At 42.6% G+C, this 19,629-nt stretch overlaps 1 protein-coding gene across 7 annotated transcripts in view; it reads left to right on the forward strand.

Annotated features, from left to right (window-relative positions):
• LOC122806545 (lipoma-preferred partner homolog) overlaps positions 1 to 19,629 on the forward strand; it is a 1,343,214-nt gene that overhangs the window by 42,490 nt on the left and 1,281,095 nt on the right. The gene's annotated exons all lie outside the window — the stretch shown is intronic.

Here is a 19,629-nt window from a genome sequence, read left to right on the forward strand (position 1 = left end):
ATCTTACCGAATTACTGGACAAGGGTTTGTCATTCTCTTCTGTGAAGGTTCATGCTGCAGCCATTTCTGCTCACTATGATTGTGACCCTCCTTTATTTTCTCACCCTTTGTTCAAACAATTCCTTAGAGGGGCAAAGAATATAAGACCCCCACGTAGAGCTCCTACTCCTTCCTGGGATCTCAATTTTGTGTTGGAGAAGCTTACTTTACCTCCTTTTGAACCTGCAGCTACGTCTGAATTGAAGTTTTTGTCTTGGAAGACTGCTTTTTTGTTGGCCATTACTTCTGCTAGGAGGGTATCTGAATTGCAGGCTCTCATGGCAGTTGAACCCTTTCTGATATTTCATAAGGATAGAGTTTATTTGCGAACTAACCCTACTTTTATGCCTAAAGTGATTTCTAATGTGGCCTTGAACCAGTCTATTCATTTGCCTACTTTTTATGCTGATCCCCAAAATAAGGGGGAAAAAGTCTTGCATTCTTTGGATATCCACAGGCAGTTGCGTTATTATTTGAGCAGAACTAAGGAGTTCAGACAGACTCAACAGTTATTTGTTTCTTTTGCTTTGGGTTCACAAGGGAAAGCTGTTTCAAAGCAGACTATTTCAAAGTGGATTGGTCAATGTATTGCTTTTTGTTATTCTCATCATGGGAAGGATGTTCCTGCTGGGATCAGACCTCATTCTACTAGGGCTACTGCCACATCTACTGCTTTTTTGAGGGGTGTAGCTACTAAGGATATTTTGGAGGCAGCTACTTGGAGTTCAGTGCACACTTTTACTAAGCATTATCATCTCCCTCTTTATTCCAAGTCCAGGGCTGGGTTTGCCACTGCAGTTCTACAGGGCATGTTAGCAGCTCCTAATGCCATTTAGTTTGCCAGCCTCCATTTTCCTTTGCTTTGGGATTCTACCCACAGGTTATGACTGCAGCAATGTGAGACGAAGAACATAGTACAGTTTTGTACCTACCATAAATGTAGATGTTCGAGGATCTACATTGCTGCAGTCCAATTATCCCTCCCTCCTTCCCCTCTATAGTTTGTGGTTGCTGTGTTTTTTTAGGATTATCTTTATTTCCACACTGGTAGTTGTTGGGTGTTTACTATTTTGGTTCTGGCCTTCTGACATCTGGGGCAAGAAAGACTGAGGATATGGCGTCGGTCATGCGCTTATGTACTACAACGTACTGACGTCAGCTCTAGGCGACAATGACAGACGCCAGCCCAGCTCTTTGGTATTCGGGCCGATCGAGGACAGCGGACTACCCACAGGTTATGACTGCAGCAATGTAGATCCTCGAACATCTAACATTTATGGTAGGTACAAAACTGTACTTTTCCAATGGCTCAGGGGCCTTGAAGTATACCACACCAGTCTTAAGAAGTGTGAAGTTGGCTTTTGAGAAGTTCTTCACTGTGGTCTTTTTTGTTGGGGGCGGGATGTGGATCTCCAGTGAGATTAGTTTATGGTCTGATCTCACCAATGAGGGATATACTTCCGGTGTGGAGCATTTTGTCCCCATGTTTGTGATGATCAGGTCTAATATATTTTCACCTCTTGTGGGAATGGTGACAAGTTGTTCCATAGCATTTGAGTTTATGAACTCCAGGAACCTTTGGGCTAGGGTATTGGGGCTTGAGTAATGTTCCCAGACTATGTTTGGGTAGTTGAAGTCACCCAATATGATGGTGTTTGGAGAGACATTTATACTCTCCAGTGTCTTCAGGAAGGCTGTGTGGGGTTCCTGAGTTTGAGAGGGTGGCCTGTGACATGCTACAAACTGTAGAGCAGTTTTGCCTATGGTTAATTGCACCTGAATGGTCTCTGATGCTTCGTGAGTTGCCACCAGCCTGGAGGTGTGGGTATCCTTAATGAATATGGGTACACTCCCTCCTTTTGTGGCACGGTCCGGGTTTTGGGGCCGGAACGCATGATATGAGGTAAAACCTGATAGTGCCGGGGTGCTCTCAGGAGCCTTGAACCAGGTTTCAGTCACAGCACAGACATCGATGTTTTCCATACTGAGGAGGGCTTCGAGGGCGTGCATCTTGAGATTTAGACTTCTGGCATTGAGCAGCATTACCCTTAGTTTTTTTCCATTATTGTTTTCTAGGGCGGTGGGTTTAGAATTTGAGCCTTGTCTAAAAAAGGCACTATGGGGGTAGCAAGAGCCTTTGCCAATATCTGGAAACCCAGGGGTGACAGGTGCAAGCCGTCCCTTGCGAAGCAGCGTGGCTTGTCAAGCATGTCATTCCAGGCAGACAGACATTGGATCCCCTTAGAATGACACCAGAAATTAAGCCAATTATTAAAACTGATCATTTTGTCTCTGTATTGTGGCATCATTCTTGGTGAAGGTAGGATACTGCTCAGGGTCAGGGTCATACCAGCCTGGGCTACATAATCTGAGAGCTCATTTATGTCTGTTTTCATGTAGTCCAGGGAGGTACGTCTTAGGTCATTCACACCGGCATGGACAATGACTGAGTCATACTTGTACTTGCTGTCTAGTGACCTGAGTGCTTGTGTTATGTGGCGGATTCTAGTGCCCGACAGGCAGCTTACTGTGACCCTTTCCTTGTTCAGTCTGGTGAGTGGGACGTCAGTGTGTCTGACTATGGAGTCACCTATGACAAGTGTGTCTGGCATTGTGTTTGGCCTTAAGGGCTGTGACTGATTTGCACACTGACTTTGTGATCTATATGTTGCTTGTGTTATGTCATGAGGTGGCAGTTGTTTGGGTGTCTGCTTTGGAGGCCTCTGCTGTTTTGGTAGATTTTTGATCAGTGCCGCCGAGTATGTCTTTGTGTGTTTATGTGTTTGATTTGTAGTTGTGATAGTTCAATGTGAGACTGAGTTTATGGTGTGTGTGGCTACCTTCTCCTCCTGTCTGGTTTTGCCAGTCCTGAGTTGAGAGAGCTCAGCCTCCAGTTTGGCTTTATAGTTGCATCTCTCGTATGTATTTGTGTTTTGTGGGAGGAGGAGAGGGTTGTCTGTGTACATGAGGTAATTGTAACATTGCCTCAATATTCCCAGATTCACCAGCTGAGCAGGAGAGGACGCTGGCAACTGACCCTTTGACATGCTAGAAGAAATGAAAAAGTTTGCTGTGTAACTGAGTCAGAAAGGACCTATAGGGAAGTGGGTACTCAAGGGGGTTTTAAGCTAGTGAAGTACTTTGTATAATATAGAAGTGCTTTACCTGACTAAAAAATGCTTTAGGAACAAATGCTGAGCTTTACAGATAGAGAATAGACTGTTTAGATTACAAGTAGAGCAGTTCTAAGGGAAAAAATGAAGAGCAGACTTTACGGAGCCAGAAATAGTTTAACATTGTTTAACCGGCGCTGCCCCATGGTGCTCTAGTGGCAACTCCGTGCTAAATGCCGAAAAGGCAATAAGTCAGTAGTACAGGCTAGCACACTTTAGTGGGCAGCCAAACAATTAAATTAAACAGCAAACAAACACTTTTCGACTTGAATTAGACTAATTTCGACTAAAATGCACTTTTAAGTGCAGATAATAAAAAATGCAGTAAATAACTATGAAAACAGTTAAAGCTTGCTCTAGGTAAACAGTAGAAGGTAAAACAAATATAAAAACCAGCAGGATACTTAATCAGGAAAGCAGTCGCTTTTTTCAGTTCTCTGTAGCCAGGAAGACTCAACAGGACCACGTGGAGCTGTGTCTGAGCAATATGGCTTCAAAAAATGCCAGAGGCAGATTTTAACCAGGGAACTTCAAAAGAGCTAGAAATGGTCCAAAATGACCAATTACTACAGCTTCTTGTGCTGAGGTCACTTCCCTCAAGGACAGGTAGGCTATTCAAGGCTCCCCACTCCCACTGGTCAGCTAAGAAACTTCCTTCTATCCAAGTAAGGCAATGGACAACACAGGAACTACAACACAGCCCAGGATACAGCAAGGCCTGTAAACTGGTCTAACTAGTTTAGGAGCGGCAGGAAAACAAGGAATTTTTTTTTTGTTTTTTTGTTTTTAAATAGAAACACACAGAAATGCAGAAAAGGGAATAAGTCAGTAGTACAGGCTAGCACACTTTAGTGGGCAGCCAAACAATTAAATTAAACAGCAAACAAAACACTTTTCGACTTGAATTAGACTAATTTCGACTAAAATGTACTTTTAAGTGCAGATAATAAAAAATGCAGTAAATAACTATGAAAACAGTTAAAGCTTGCTCTAGGTAAGCAGTAGAAGGAAAAACAAATATAAAAAACAGCAGGATACTTAATCAGGAAAGCAGTCGCTTTTTTTCAGTTCTCTGTAGCCAGGAAGACTCAACAGGACCACGTGGATCTGTGTCTGAGCAATATGACTTCAAAAAAATGCCAGAGGCAGATTTTAACCAGGGAACTTCAAAAGAGCTAGAAATGGTCCAAAATGACCAATTACTACTGCTTCTTGTGTCACTTCTCTCAAGGACAGGTAGGCTATTCAAGGCTCCCCATAAAAAGTGTACACACCCCTGTTAAAAAAGTGTACACACCCCTGTTAAAATGCCAGAGTTTTGTGATATAAAAAAAATTAGACCACAATAAATCATTTCTAAACTTTTTCCACTTTTAATGTGACCTATAACCTGTACAGTTCAACTGAAAAACAAATCTGTTAAGGGAAAAAATTATAAAAAATAAAAAAAGTACAATATGCTGGTTGCATAAGTGTGCACACCCTTAAACTAATACTTTGTTGAAGCACCTTTTGATTTAATTACAACATTCAGTCTTCTTGGGTACACACCTGCCATCAATTAAAGAGGCTCTGGTTAACCCCAAATAAATTCAGCTGTCCTAGTAGGATTTTCCTGACATTTACTCTGTTGCCTGCTACAGAAAAAGCCATGGTTCGCAGATAGCTTACAAAGCATCAAAGGGATCTCATTGTTGAAAGGTATTAGTCAGGAGAAGGGTACTAAAAAATTTCCACAGCATTGGATATACCATGGAACACTGAAGTCATCAAAAAGTGGAGAAAATATGGGACAATTTTGCAAAGAACTGGACGTCCCTCCAAAATTGATGAAAAGACGAGATGAAAACTGGTCAAGGAGACTGCCAAGAGACCTACAGCAACACTGAAGGAGCTGCAGGAATTTCTGGCAAGTACTGGTTGTGTACTACATGTGACAACAATCTGCTGTATTCTCCGTATGTCTGGACTATGGGGTAGGGTTGCAAAACAGAAGCCTTTTCTTACACAGAAAAACATTCAGGCCCAGATAAAATTTGCAAAGCAATACATCCAAGTTTCTGTTTTGGTCTGATAAGATCAAGGTTGAACTTTTTGGCCACAATTCCAAAAGGTACTTGTGGCACATAAACAATTTGCATCACCAAAAGAACACCATCTCCCCGGTGAAGCATGGTGGTGGCAGTGTCATGCTATGGGGTTGCTTTTCTTCAGCTGGAAGTGGGGCTTTAGTCAAGGTGGATGGAATTATGAACATTTCCAAATACCAGTCACTTTCGGCCCAAAACCTTCAGGCATCTACTAGAAAGCTGAAGATTAAGAGGAATTTCACCTTTCAACATGACAATTACCCCAAGCATACATCCAAATCAACAAAAGAATGGCTTCACCAGAATAAAATTAATGTTCTGGAATGGCCCAGCCACAGCCTGTAGGGTGACCAGAAGATGGCTGTGCACAAGAGATGCCCTGCAATATGGGAGATTTGGAGCACTTTTGCAAGGAATCGTGGGTAAATATTGCCAAGTCAAGATGTGCCATGCTGATATAGACTCCTACCCAAGAAGACTGCTGTAATTAAATCAAAAGGTGTTTCAACAAAGTATTAGTTTGAAGATGTGCACACTTATGCAACCAGCTGATTGTACGCTTTTTATGTTTTATATTTTTCCCCTAACAGATTTGTTTTTCAATTGAATTGTACAGGTTATAGGTCACATTAAAGGTGGGAAAAGTTTTGAAATGATTTATTGTGGTCTCTCTTTTTATCACAAAACATGGCATTTTAACAGGGTTGTGTACACTTTTTAAATCGTGTGTGTGTATTTATAGCTTTTTTTTTGGGGGGGGGGGGTCTTCCCTCATTTAATTTGTCCTGCTATAGGGTTTATGCTAAAATACCTGATTTATTAGGAGTGATTTGTATTCTGGAATGAGACAAGCTACATCATAGATAAGACTAAATTAAACTGTCTTGAATAATGAACCCCAGGGATACTTGTTAGAAAGGAACTTGTCTGAAAATACAATTTCTTGTTACCACACAGGTTCTGTCTTAAGTTGGCAAGTCACCTCCAGCTCTTTTAGGACCTTAACCTTCAGTTTCTCTAATAGTCTAGAATGATTTGCCATTTCAAATGCTTATTTTAGTCTTAACAGTGTTTCAAGTTTCTCACACTCAGTAGATGGCAGTTACTGTATCTTTATCCAGAACCGTGTGGCCGAATGACTATACTTGTTAGCATATTCTCCCCTTTTGTTTTTCAGGTAGTTTAGGAATTGAGTTTTTTTTTTAAAGAGCTGGGATGTAATTTTGGCAAAGAAGGATTGATTGGCTTATAGCTAAATGGTGCATTTACTCTTCTCAAATGTATATTCCTGAAATAAATTTTGTGTGATCCCCCCTCTAACTGAATGGGCACACTCTTGTGTCTTCACTGAGTTCAACCCCAGTGTACCTATGCAGAAGTACTGTTTCCCGTAAACGCAGCATTCCAACTAACCACTACAATACATGTATGGGTTAGATGTGATCTGTTTATCCTGCCATTCCTTCTCACAGCATTACTTAAAGGAGTGCATGTCCATTGGATGTAAGTCTTCCTCAATGTTCTTACATCTCTTGACATTATTTTTATTTGCCAGTTGATTTGCAACAAAAATATCTTCCAGCCTGTTGAAAAGTCTTCCTTAATGGCTTTATCCAGCTCCTCCTGCAGCCTGGAGCATGTGAGCCTCAAACCATCTTTTGTGCACTGTTCCTTGTTATCACTTAAGATGCTGAGGTCTTGAACACTCAAGGTTTAAAACTCTTGCATCCAACAATCCTCTGGGATATAAGAGAAGTCCTTTCAGTAGTGGAAGCTAAAATCATTCTACACAGAAGCATTCCATAGGAGTTTATGGGACACCCCAAGCATGTATTTGGGTTTCCATTTCTGTCAAACTGCCACCCATATGTCTGACCCAACTCCTTACCAAACAGTGGTAAGTTTCTAGCTTACAACTTTGCCTGACCTCAATGTCTCACTCGAGGTCTCATTGATTCTCATAGGATTTTAATACAAGATATTGTGATACCCTTTGCAATTCATGAGCAGTCTTGTGTTTTGAACATGGTTATGGACAATCCACATTAAGCACAGGAGTCCAGTAAGTCTTCACTTTTGAATAGTCTGACTTTCTTCCTATTCACCCCTCCACATAGTTGCTTCATATCTCAGGTGAGCATTGATGTGTTCTTCCAGTATAAAAATAGATTCAGTAGGTGGATTCCTACAGCTGAAGCATTTAGTATATCCATACAGTGAGCAAACTTTTCGTTTCTGCAGCGTCATATTACTATATGCCAGTACACAGTCCGGCTGTATGCCCCTTGACTGGGGCAGTATCTTGATACCTGCCTCTCTCTCTAAGGGCAACTGAGACCAACTAGCACTTCTTAATCTCTCACATGAGCTCTGCATTCTCTACAGCAGTGGAGTGGTGATCCATATTCCAAGAGACAGTTTCCATCTCGCGGGAACTTATCCTGCAATTTACCCTAATGCCAAAATTAAAATTATGGTTAGTGAGTTCTCATTGGCTGTACACATATTTTTGCTTTTTTAGCTGTACTAGGTGTCAGGCAGCTATTGGATAGTCACTAGCAAATGGCAGCTCCAAGGTCTGGGTCAGTGTCCTTGTTCCAGGTGAGGTCCACTTATTTAATGGATCTACCATGGGGATATTCTGTATTGCAATATTCGTCTACTCACTCCTCATGTACTAGTTGGGTTGACCCTATTGGAGGTAGAAAATCCTTGAAAGCATAGTTTAAAGGATTCGTGAAGCATGCAGACTGCTTTGTTGCAAAATCACAATCTCAGGCATTGTCTTGTTTTTACAGTAATTGCTTTATCAGAAAACACTTGCTCACTTTGTATCTGAAGTGTGAGAGGCTGCTGTGTGGTGTTTGAAGGTGTTACTTTCCTCTCAGTATTGTGCAATGGTGGACTTGACTTCCAGCTGTGTGGGGATGCACAGGGCTTGCCATTAAACAGAAAGTTCTTTTAAATCTTCCTTTTGAACAGAGTTTATTTTGCTTTTTGACAAGTATTCAACATAGTGATTTTTACTTGTGATTTGACTCTTGAGCTTACACAACAGAAAGAAGTCTTAGGAGGCCTTCATTTTCAGAGCAAAATGCACCCTGTGTTGATCTGATGATGCTTCAGAATTGTTACCTTCATTTGCTTTTTACTTTGGGGCTGAAACTGTGCCTCAGTTGTATAAAGAGCAGCCCTGAGGTAGATGAGCCAAGGCAGTATGTAAGTAGATAAGAATACAGTTCTGCAAAACACTCCAGCAATGTGGTCTGATGTGCTTTCCTTAAACAAAGGTCATTCTATTCTGAGAGAGTTGGGATGGAAGTGACACTGATGTTTATGTCGTGTATTCAGTCAGAAAGCTGTCCAGAAAATGTAGAGGTCCTGTAGCTACTTCTCAGGAACCTTTTGCAAGTTTCTGAGCAGGATTTCTGTGGAAGGATACTAAGAAAATACCAAAATGTGCAGTGGTCCTAAATCTGGAGGTAGGCTGCAATGAGACTGACGTAGGGGCACCAGACTGGCTGTAGATAGAGTAATTTGATATCAACTTTGGACTGGAAGGGTTGACAGATTGTGGGGTACCATCTTCATGGAGTACATTTAGAGGTATAGGGCATGTAAGCAGGAGAAACTTTTGATAATGTCGTAGGTACAGCAGTGTGGGCCAAAGACACATATAAGATAAGTGCACAAGTGATTTGCTTGGAGATGTTGTGACACAATAATTTGTCTGGGCTTGATTTAGTTATTTTGTATTTTTCCATAACAATGTGTGATAGAGGACAGCATGGCGCTCAAATCATTAGTCATTGTTTTGGGTGGACAAACAGTTCACATGTAGCAAGGAGTTGGGGTAGGATGCTGTACCTCCAGTCAAAATAATGAACTTGTGTATCACTTATTTGGATTTTCTGGACTGCACTAGACTTTCGTATTACCAAGGAGGATGTATTTGAGACTTTCTAGGAGCAGATATGAAAGAACTTTCAGACATCATGGAACTACAAAAGTCCTTTTCATTAACCCTGCAACTTGTGTAGTTTATTAATAGAGGAGTCAGAGTTGTAAGGCTGTTTGCCACTAAACTGTTTCATGTTTTGATAGCAGTAAAGGGAACAGATGCTTATTACCACTGTAATGAGTATTGTACCCAAATACTGTTAATTTACACATGGTGCAGCGGTAGTGTTGTTGCCTCACAGCAGGAGGTTCTCCCGTTTGATTCTTGGCTGGAGTGCGGGGAGTGCCTTCTGTGTGGAGTCCGCATGTCCTCCCCGCGGTTGGATGGGCGTTTGACAGACATGCGTAAATGGGCATGCCTTCGTTGAAGGTTGAATGTCGAGCTGGCACCTTGGCGTTCGTGAAAATCTACTGCCAATCATTAGCAAACTGGAGTTCCACTGTGGCGACCCCTAACCGGGAAAAGCCGAAAGACAACAACAACTGTTAATTTGCACAGTCCTGTCTAGATGCTCCAAGTCCGAATTGTATTTGTTTTTGTTAAATGGGCAGGTATGACCTGGTCTCAATACCCTTTCCTGACACTGCGTGGACAAAGGGCAAAATCCAGTGAAGTAATATACTGTATATGTGTGCATTGTGTGTGTTACATGTGAGTGTAACACGTACACAAAAAATGTGTATAGTATGGTAGACGTTATCTTGGTGTGACATATATTTTTTGACACCACAAAGATTAATGTACCTAAATTGCAAGATTATAACCATTCTCTGAAACGTAACTCATGACCTGCCTAGGTAAATTTAATAGATTAGTTTATTTTGACTAGTGTCTTGGTACTGCATGAGCAGACATAATAATTTGGCTGCTGACAGCATTGTGAGTAGGGAAATTGTACATAATTGTTGAGTAACTGTTTAGCTGTCATGAGAACTTTTTCGTTTATATTCCCCAGTAACGTCATTAACAGCGGTTTGGGGTGTCACATCAACTGTAGCTGTTTATGTTCTTCGTGTTTCACTGTTGCAGTCATTACATTTAGGTAATTTGCTGGCAGGTTGCCCTCAGTCGGCCTGATTAACAAAGTCTTGGGTCCTGCGTCAGTTGATGTCCCTTCTTCCATGACATCAGGTACTCAAGGGTATAAAACATGCATCCGATGCCATTACATCAGTCTTTCTTGCCGTGCGGTGTCCGAAGCAGTTCACAAGTGCCGGTCGTCCGACTCCTGAAATTTTCGTTTTCGAGTTTCAGAACCGAAGTCTTTAACTTAAAGCTAAGTACCCCGTTGGGGAAACTTTTTCTTGCTCCTTACCAATGTCAGTAAAAGTTAATAATTGCATTACTTGTGGAAAGCAAATACCCCATAAAGATTTTTATTCGTACTGTATTCCTTGCCCTAGGCCCTGACCACGACGTACCTTGCTGTCGGTTTTGTGCTTTATTTAATCAGCACACTATCCATCGTCAGTACATGACCTAGTCTCCTGTTGCCTTTCTTCACATATGCCTGAACCACTGTTATTTGTTCTTTGACCTCTGCAAGTGGAGCTACTTTGGCTTTTATTTCTTCATTGTCTCACATCTTGCCAGCCATCTCTGACACTTGTCTCCATCATGTCTAGCTTCCTCAGCTGCTCTGTAGTACTGTGCTGTACACATTACTTATCAGCTTCTTTGGAATTCTTCTGTCAAACTACCCCTGATTCTGTGCAAGTTGGCTGCTGCTCCTTCTTCTGTCTTAGATTTCCTTAACCACTCTACCCACTTAGTCTCAGATTCCTAACTCTGAGCACTGTTCATACTTCTGTTAGAGTTGTACATAGCTTGCACTAATTCTACCAGTGCTTCAGATCCTTCAAACCATTGCAGGATTACTGAAATCCACTTTCCCGCAGTGTAGAATTGTCCACTTGATTCTAGTCATGTCTAGCTTCTTCAGTGTTTCATTGCAAACATCAGGTTGGTTTTGCTGTATTCTGATGTGAATACAGCATGCTAATCTACCATATTTTGTATTATTCTGCATATTTATTGCCCTCTCCAGCACATTCAAGCACACCATGATAGAGTTTTATACACGAATACTAGAATGCCCCCTTTGGTGTTCATTGCTACAGTAGTCTTAAGACTGTTGTATCCTGCCCAGAAGACCATAACCGGACAGCTTCCAAAGGCTCTTCATTCTGATTGCTGGTTGGACAGCCGTGTAGAGGAGAAATCTGCACTCTGTGAAGCTTTCTTCAGTACTTGCCACCTTGTGAAGATTTACGAGCAGCAGGCTGCTTTTAACTTTGATCTGGCAGAGAGTGGGAAGTCTGTATAGGCATAGACATAATGGGGTATGTCGGTGCTTGTTTATACTCTGTGACAGTGTACCTGCCTTTTTTTTATCCTGTCAGTCTACGTTTCTTGGTTGCAGGGTGTCTTGACAGTTTTTTTGTGTACTGCTTCTATGTTTGTGTGTGTGCGCGCTGCTTGTGAACACTTTTGATCTTTTGGCTTCCAGTAGACTTGTTCCAGCAAAATTATGCTCACTGCTTTTGCTGCATCTTTCTTTGCAACAGCATGGATCCTTAACCTGATCCTACTGTTCTGTATCCTGCTATGCCTAGAAATTAAAAAATAAATAAAAAGATCTGTCAATGCCTCAGTCAGTGGTGGGTGAATCTGTCAATCTTCAGACCACTCTTACTCCCTGGCTTCCTCTGGTGTAGTCTTATCTGCCACCACAAACTGGGGACAGCCATGTCCTCTATGGTTGTTAAGCAAAGATTAGTTGGTAGATTCTCTGGAACACACGGTATCTGTTCAAAAAGATTTCCTTTACCCAAGCAGATGTTCATCGTGTTTCACTGTTGCAGTCATGACTGTAGGGTTCTCCCCTGCCGGCAGGCAGCCCTCGGTCGGCCAGAATCCCAAAGTCTGGGTCCGGCGTCGGCTGTTCAACCATGCTCCCTGAGGTCAGAGCGCCAGGAGTATAAAGCTGACAGCCGACGCCATCTTCTCCAGTCTTTCTTGCCGTGCGGTGATAGCAGTTCGCAAGTGCCGGTCGGCTGACTCCTGACAAATTTTACTGATACATTTCAGAACAGACGGCCGAAACGGACTCTCATGAGGAACCAACCAGGCCTTTAAATATTTCTGTTACTGGACCTTCGGACAGTGCTCCTTCGGATGGGTCCGGAGCCGCTGTGCAGGTACCGGCTTCCGAAGGGGTTTTCAGGCCTACTCAGCTACTAATAAAGGCAAAGCCAAAGACAAAGGCAAAGACTCCTTCAAAATCAAAGACTTCTACACAGGCCTCTTCTGAACCGGCTCCCAAGTCACAGAAACAGTTACTCAAGATGGCGGAGGACTTGCTTGCTATGATTAGGGGTTCTCATCCCCCTCCAGACAAAAGGCCAAGGCAGGATGTTTCTTATGATTCCTCTGATCAGGCTTCTGTTTCCTCAGTTTCTTTTTCCGATCAGGATTATACTTTTCCTCCTTATGAGGATTCTGATGCTGAAGAATCCATTCCATCAGCTTCTCCCCCTGAGGATTTCTCTTTTGGGGAAACTTTGCATGAAATGAGGGAACATTTCCACTGGGAAGGACAGGAGTATTCGGAATCCAAGAAAAGGCTGAGGGAATTTCTTCTTCTTCCCCAACATAGACCCCTGGCTATTCCTCCTGTTTTGGATATTGTGGATGATGCCTTTTTGGAGGCTAACTTAACCCCTGACTCTTTTCCTCCTGCTCCTGTTAAGCCTGATAGATATTACAGGGTTCCTGATTCCCATCAGTTTTTATACAAGAACCCTTCTGCTGACCCTGAAACCATTTCTCAGGGTCCTAAGGGAGTTAAGGCCGCTTCTGCCAAAAATCCTATTCCTACTGAAAAGGATTCTCGATCCTTAGAAAGATGGGGCAAAAAGGTGTACACTTCTGCTACTTTGTCCATCAGGGCTTTAAAGTATCAGTTTCATATGTTTAAATACCAGCAATTTATATTGTCTGTCTTAAAACAAAAGCTTACTTCCATTTCTGCCTGTGCAGATGATAAGGAATTACATGACTTATTGCATGCCACTGAACAGGTTGGGAAGCATGGTTTACATTGTGGATTTGATGCCATGGAGGCTTCTTGTAGGGCTGCGGCCTCTGGCACAGTCATTGGAAGGCATGCATGGCTAAAGGAACAAAATTTACCTGAACAAGTAAAGGCTAAATTATTGGATGCTCCTGTTCAGCATAATGTTTTGTTTGGATCAAAGGCTGAAGAGGTGATTAAAAAGATGGAGGATAAGGCGATATCCATGCAAACAGTTAGATTTCTTACAAGTACAGCCTCCTAGATTTAGCAGGAATTGGCCTTCTAAAAATTGGTCCTTTCCCACTTCAGACAGGCCTCAGAGGGGTAGATATAGACGTTCCAGAGGGAGGCCTCAAACACAAGCTGCTTATAGACCAAGACAGTGGACTGCTTCCACCCCTAGGGGAGGAGAGGACAGGTCACAATCTCAAAGGAAACAAATGACTCCCTCCGTTGGGCTACAGGAACTTCTTGCCTGGAAGCCCCCCTCGGAGGAAAACTCTCTCTTTTTTATCAAAATTGGACTCAAATAACCCAAGACAAGTGGGTTTTGGATGTGGTTTTAAGAGGTTACAAATTCCATTTTCATACCTTGCCAAGGCCAAGCGGATGGCCAGACCTTCCAAAACATCAGTGGACGGAGGCCTTAAACCAGGTGGAAGCTCTTTTGGCTATGAATGCCATAGAACTGGTTCCTCTTTCAGAGATGGGAAAAGGTTTTTATTCAAGGCTCTTTCTAGTCCCAAGGAAGCAAAACTCATGGAGACGCATTCTGGATCTGTCGGTCTTGAACACCTTTCTAGAGATTCCAAAATTCAAGATGCTTACTCTACAGCAGCTACTTCCAATGCTGTCCAAAAATGCATGGATGGTAACTTTGGATTTAAAGGAGGCATATTTACACATTCCCATCAGGCAGGATCGCAGAAAATACCTCAGGTTCAAAGCCGGATCGAGGCAGTTTCAATTCTCTGCGCTGCCCTTTGGATTATCTACTGCACCCACGGTCTTCACCAAATGCCTGGCTCCAGTAGTAGCTTACTGCAGACTGAAAGGTATTCAAATTTACCCTTATCTGGACGATTGTCTAATTCAGGCAGACAGCAAGGATGTCTTACTCCAGCATCTAGAATTTGTACAGAACCTCCTCAAGTTCCTGGGATTCTCTGTGAACATAAAAAAGTCAAATTTGACACCATCACAACAGATAACTTTTTTGGGTGCACTTCTAAACACCACAACCCAGATGGCATTTCTGACATCAGAAAAACAGTTACAACTGGCTTCAACTTTCAAAACCTTGGCAACTTTAACTCGTCTATCTGCAAGGAAATTCCTGCAGGCTTTGAGTTACATGACCTCCTGCATCCTTCTCGTACCATATGCAAGACTACACATGAGGAAAATACAGTGGTACCTAAAAAGTGTATGGTCTCAGCATTGCCACAGTTTAGACATACTGATCTCCGTCCTTCCTTGCCTTCAAAAGGAATTTCTTTGGTGGTCCAGGGCATGTGCCCTAAACAAAGGGAGGCCCTTCCGTCTGCCTCCTGCCTCTCAGATTCTAACCACGGATGCCTCGGATTATGCTTGGGGAGCCCATTTTCAGAGAAATTGTTTGCAGGGCCTTTGGACAAAGGATCAGCAGCACCTGCATATCAATTTAAAGAAAATGTTAGCTGTTCAGAAAGCTCTATTGGCCTTCAGGAATCTTTTACAACCAGGACAACTGTTAATACGGACAGACAACACCACAGTTATGTGGTACATAAACAAGCAAGGGGGATCTCATTCCTACCCCCTTTGCAGACTAGCCATGGATCTATGGAACACAGCTCTAGCTTGCAATCTGGATCTTCAAGCTCCGTTTCTACCAGGGAAACAAAACTTCCTGGCAGACTGTCTGAGCAGAAATCTTTCGGAGCCACACGAGTGGATGCTGGACACCAAAATATTCCGGATGATAGCAGCAGTCTGTGGATGTCCTCACATAGACCTCTTTGCATCCCATCTCAATCATCAACTACAGACTTTTTGCACCAGGACTTTCCACAGAGAGGATTGGAAAGTGGACGCCCTGTCATTCAGTTGGAGGAACCTCTCGGGATATGCTTTTCCACCTCTTCCTCTTCTTCCACGGGTTTTATTGAAGATAAAACAGGACAAGCCCAAGATGATAATCTTGCTGGCTCCAAATTGGCCTCGGCAGTTTTGGCATCCAACTCTAAAAAACCTATGCCTGGACCCCCCCCCCCCCTTGGATTTTACCTCAGTCTCCGAACCTTCTGTCCCAACATCAGGGTCAGGTTCTACACTCTCATGTCAGAACTCTCAGCCTGGCGGCCTGGTTAATCCAGGGCCTTTGATTTCTTCTTTACTGCCCAAGCAGGTTATGGATGTCATTTTAGAAGCCAGACGTCCTAGTACTAGAAAATCTTATGCAGGAAAATGGAAAAGATTTTGTTCCTGGATGCGGGCTCAGGATTCTGGTCCTCTTCTTCCTAACATTCCTTTAATTTTACTTTACTTGACAGATCTCTTGGATAAGGGTCTCTCTTTCTCTTCCATTAAGATACATGCCTCTGCTATTTCTGCTCATTATAATGCAGACCCTCCAATCTTTTCCCACCAGCTCATGCGGCAGTTTCTCAGAGGTGCTAAGAACTTAAGACCTCCTAGATCTCCTCCTATTCCTGCTTGGGATCTCAACTATGTTTTGGAAAAACTAACCTTGCCTCCTTTTGAGCCTGCTGCCTCTTCTGACATCAAGTTTTTGTCTTGGAAGACAGCCATCCTGTTAGCCCTAACCTCTGCCAGGAGAGTTTCAGAGTTACAAGCTCTTATGGCTGTGGAACCTTGTATTGTTTTTCATCAAGATAGGGTATCTTTGAGGACTAATCCTACCTTCATGCCTAAGGTGGTTTCCAAGGTGGCTTTAAATCAAACTATACACTTGCCAACCTTTTTCCCCACTCCTCAAAATAAAGGGGAAAGGATCTTGCATTCCTTGGATGTACACAGACAGTTACGTTTTTACCTGAACAGAACCAAGGACATCAGAAAATCAGAACAATTGTTTGTTTCTTATGCTTCAACTTCCCAAGGTAAAGCCATTTCAAAACAGACCATTTCTAAATGGATTGCTCATGGAATCAGATTGTGTAATTCTCACCATGGAAAACAAATCCCAGGAAGTATACGGACTCATTCCACCAGAGCTGCTGCCACTTCTGCGGCCTTCCTCAGGGGAGTTCCTACCAAGGACATTTTGGAAGCTGCAACTTGGAGTTCAGTACATACATTTTCTAAGCACTACAATCTACCTCTCTAAGTCTAGGGCAGGCTTTGCCTCTGCAGTCTTGCAGGGCCTTTTAGTCGCCCCTTCCTCTTTATGACCACCTCCCTTTCTTTCAGCTTTGGGATTCTACCCTACAGTCATGACTGCAACAGTGAAACACGATGAACATAGTACAGTTGTGTACACCTACCATAAATGTAGATGTTCGAGTGTCTTCACTGTTGCAGTCTGGGTTTCCCTCCCTCCAGTCCCCTCTTCTTTTTACTTTTGTGTATTTCCTTTTTTCACCATTCTTTTGAGGTGTATTTGCAAAGGTTATGGGACCTTTTTCATTTTGGGACTCCTGACATCTGGGGCAAGAAAAACTGGAGAAGATGGCGTTGGCTGTCAGCTTTATACTCCTGGCGTTCTGACGTCAGGGAGCATGGTTGAACAGCCGACGCCGGACCCAGACTTTGGGATTCTGGCCGACCGAGGGCTGCCTGCCGGCAGGGGAGAACCCTACAGTTATGACTGCAACAGTGAAGACACTTGAACATCTACATTTATGGTAGGTGTACACAACTGTACTTTATTACAGGTAGTTAAATCCTGGTCCTCAAAAATCATTAGTTGACCATGTCAGTGGAGAAAAGTTTGTTAGAGGATTCTGATATCCAGACTGGATGTCAACTGTAGTTTCTCAAACCCAATTTTTGATTTTCATAGGAAACCTGGTCCTCATAACTTGCTTTTGAGGGAAATTTTCTTTTTATCAAGCAATAGCCAAGATGACTGAGGTGTGTGTAGTGTTTTTATGTGTGTTTTTTGAATTAGGTGGACATTCTCCTGAACTGAGGAGCTATTTTTCCCATACCTCCTGTTGTGCCAACCTTGGAGGATGTATTTAATGCTGTCTGCGATGATCCTGACTCTCACTCTTTGGTTCCCAAAAAGGCAGGGTTTCTGAAAATAATTGTTTTCCCATCTCGTATCTGTCCCGCTCCTACATCTTTGCTAGGTGAAAATAGACTTTTTTTGGTTTTCTCCATTTCTTCCATTATGAGCAAAGAAGGACTTGTGTCATTAAAAATGAAAACTTTCCTTAGCTGCTTCAGGCAGCTGAATATCTCGGGATCCTGGGGTTCATGACTTCTGTGATTCCTCTCACCGGATTACACAAGACAGACTCTCTCTGATTCTAAAAACACATTAACCTAACATTTGCATCTTCTTGTACTTTAGTTTCCAATTTTGGGCTTCGTCAAAAGGAACTGCAATGGTGAAGACGAGAAGCAAATCCAGGAGTCGTCTCTAGACAATCTGTAATCACAGAGTCCTCAGATTTTGCTTGGGCGGAGCAGTGTTTATGAGTTGAAAGTGCAAGGCTTGTGGAACTCCGTGGACACCCAAAAGCACTTGCATGTCAGATGCTAGCTGTTATCAGTACCATAAAATCACCTGAAGAGATCCTTGGGACCATATATAAGAGATTCATAGCCAACACAACAGTGATAGGCATGTAAACAAGCAGGGTGCCATCAGGTTATATCCTCTGCTAGCTATGATTTCTTGCATGTAAGCTCTTCTTATCCAAATGTCTTTCATTCCATCAGAACAAAACGTTGTGGCAGACGAGCTGACTAGGACACTTCCTCATGAATGGAAGCGAAAAAATGGGATTTTCCAAGAACTGATAAGTTGTGGTAAACACCTTAAGAAGATCTGTTTACATACCTTCAAAACAGGAATATTGAAGAAAAATCTTGGAAAACTGATACATTTTCTGTCCTGTGTCCAAAAAAGTCGCCACAGTGATCTCAGTCGAGTCTTTCTGGATTTTCAGAATTGCACTGGTAATTAGTGGAAAGGCATTAAGGAATATTCTCTCATTTTATAGAATTGTCCAAAGACAATTGCCACAAGATTCCTTGCAAACTGGACCTACTCAGACAACCCAGAGGGAGTTTGATAAATCTGTCTTGTATCTTCAACTGTCTGGGTGATTCTCATTGTTTTTAGGCACCCTTTTCATGAGAATGTGCAGCAGGTACAAAACGAGGCAGGGGAAATACGCTACTAAGAAATCTGGTACCTAGCCAGTAACTAGGGTTTCATTGTGGATTATGCACCACCAGCGCTTAAATATTTGTGAATATTTTCTGTACTCTTGTTATTTTTATCAAGGCTCATTTGCAGTTCTTTAACAGTTTCTGCCCATGGATCCAGTTTCTGAAGAGTTGTACGCCTGAGATGACCTTGTGCACCAGTTGCTCCTTGGGATGTTAACTTTGTGGTGAAAAAGTTAACCATGTGTATCCATTAGAAGTTGTTAAGCAGAGCTGAAGTTCAGTACATGGTAAACTATTTTATTTGCTCTGTAAGAGAAGTATCTGATTTACAAGCTGTCATGGGTGGGTAATCCTAATCTGTCCTCTCCCTTAACGATAGGGTCTTAAGTTCAAATCCTCATGCCCAAAAGTGGTTTCTGAGATTACTTTGGATCAGGCCATCAGTCCATGTTCTTTTCAAACCCGCAAAACCAGGGAGAACTAACTGCATGTACATGTGCATAGTTAGCCTGGGTATTTTAACAGAACTAAGTTTAGAAATTAATCTGTGTTCTTTTTCTCATGTCATGACTACGAAAGGGCAGCTATTTATAAGTGGTTGTCTACAGTTATTGCCCCCCATGAAAACCAGTTTTTGGCCGTATTAAGTTTTTGTCTACTATATCCTTGGATGTTCATCGTGTTTCACTGCTGCAGTCATTACACTTGGGTTATCCTGCCATCAGGCGGTCCCGCAGTTGGCCAGAGTTCCAAAGTCTTGGTCCGGCGTCGGTTGCTGTCGCTTCTTCCCTGACGTCAGAGCGCCAGGGGTATATAAGATGCAGCCAACAGCATTTTCTTCAGTCTTTCTTGCCGCGCGGTGCCCAAAGCAAAAGCAGTTCGCAAGTGCCGGTCGGCAGATTCCTGAGATTTCCGAAGTCGAATTTCAGAACCGAAGTC

This window comes from Protopterus annectens, chromosome 7.part0 (genome assembly GCF_019279795.1).
Source record: "Protopterus annectens isolate FY-2018-M chromosome 7.part0, PAN1.0, whole genome shotgun sequence".
NCBI lineage: Eukaryota > Metazoa > Chordata > Ceratodontiformes > Protopteridae > Protopterus > Protopterus annectens.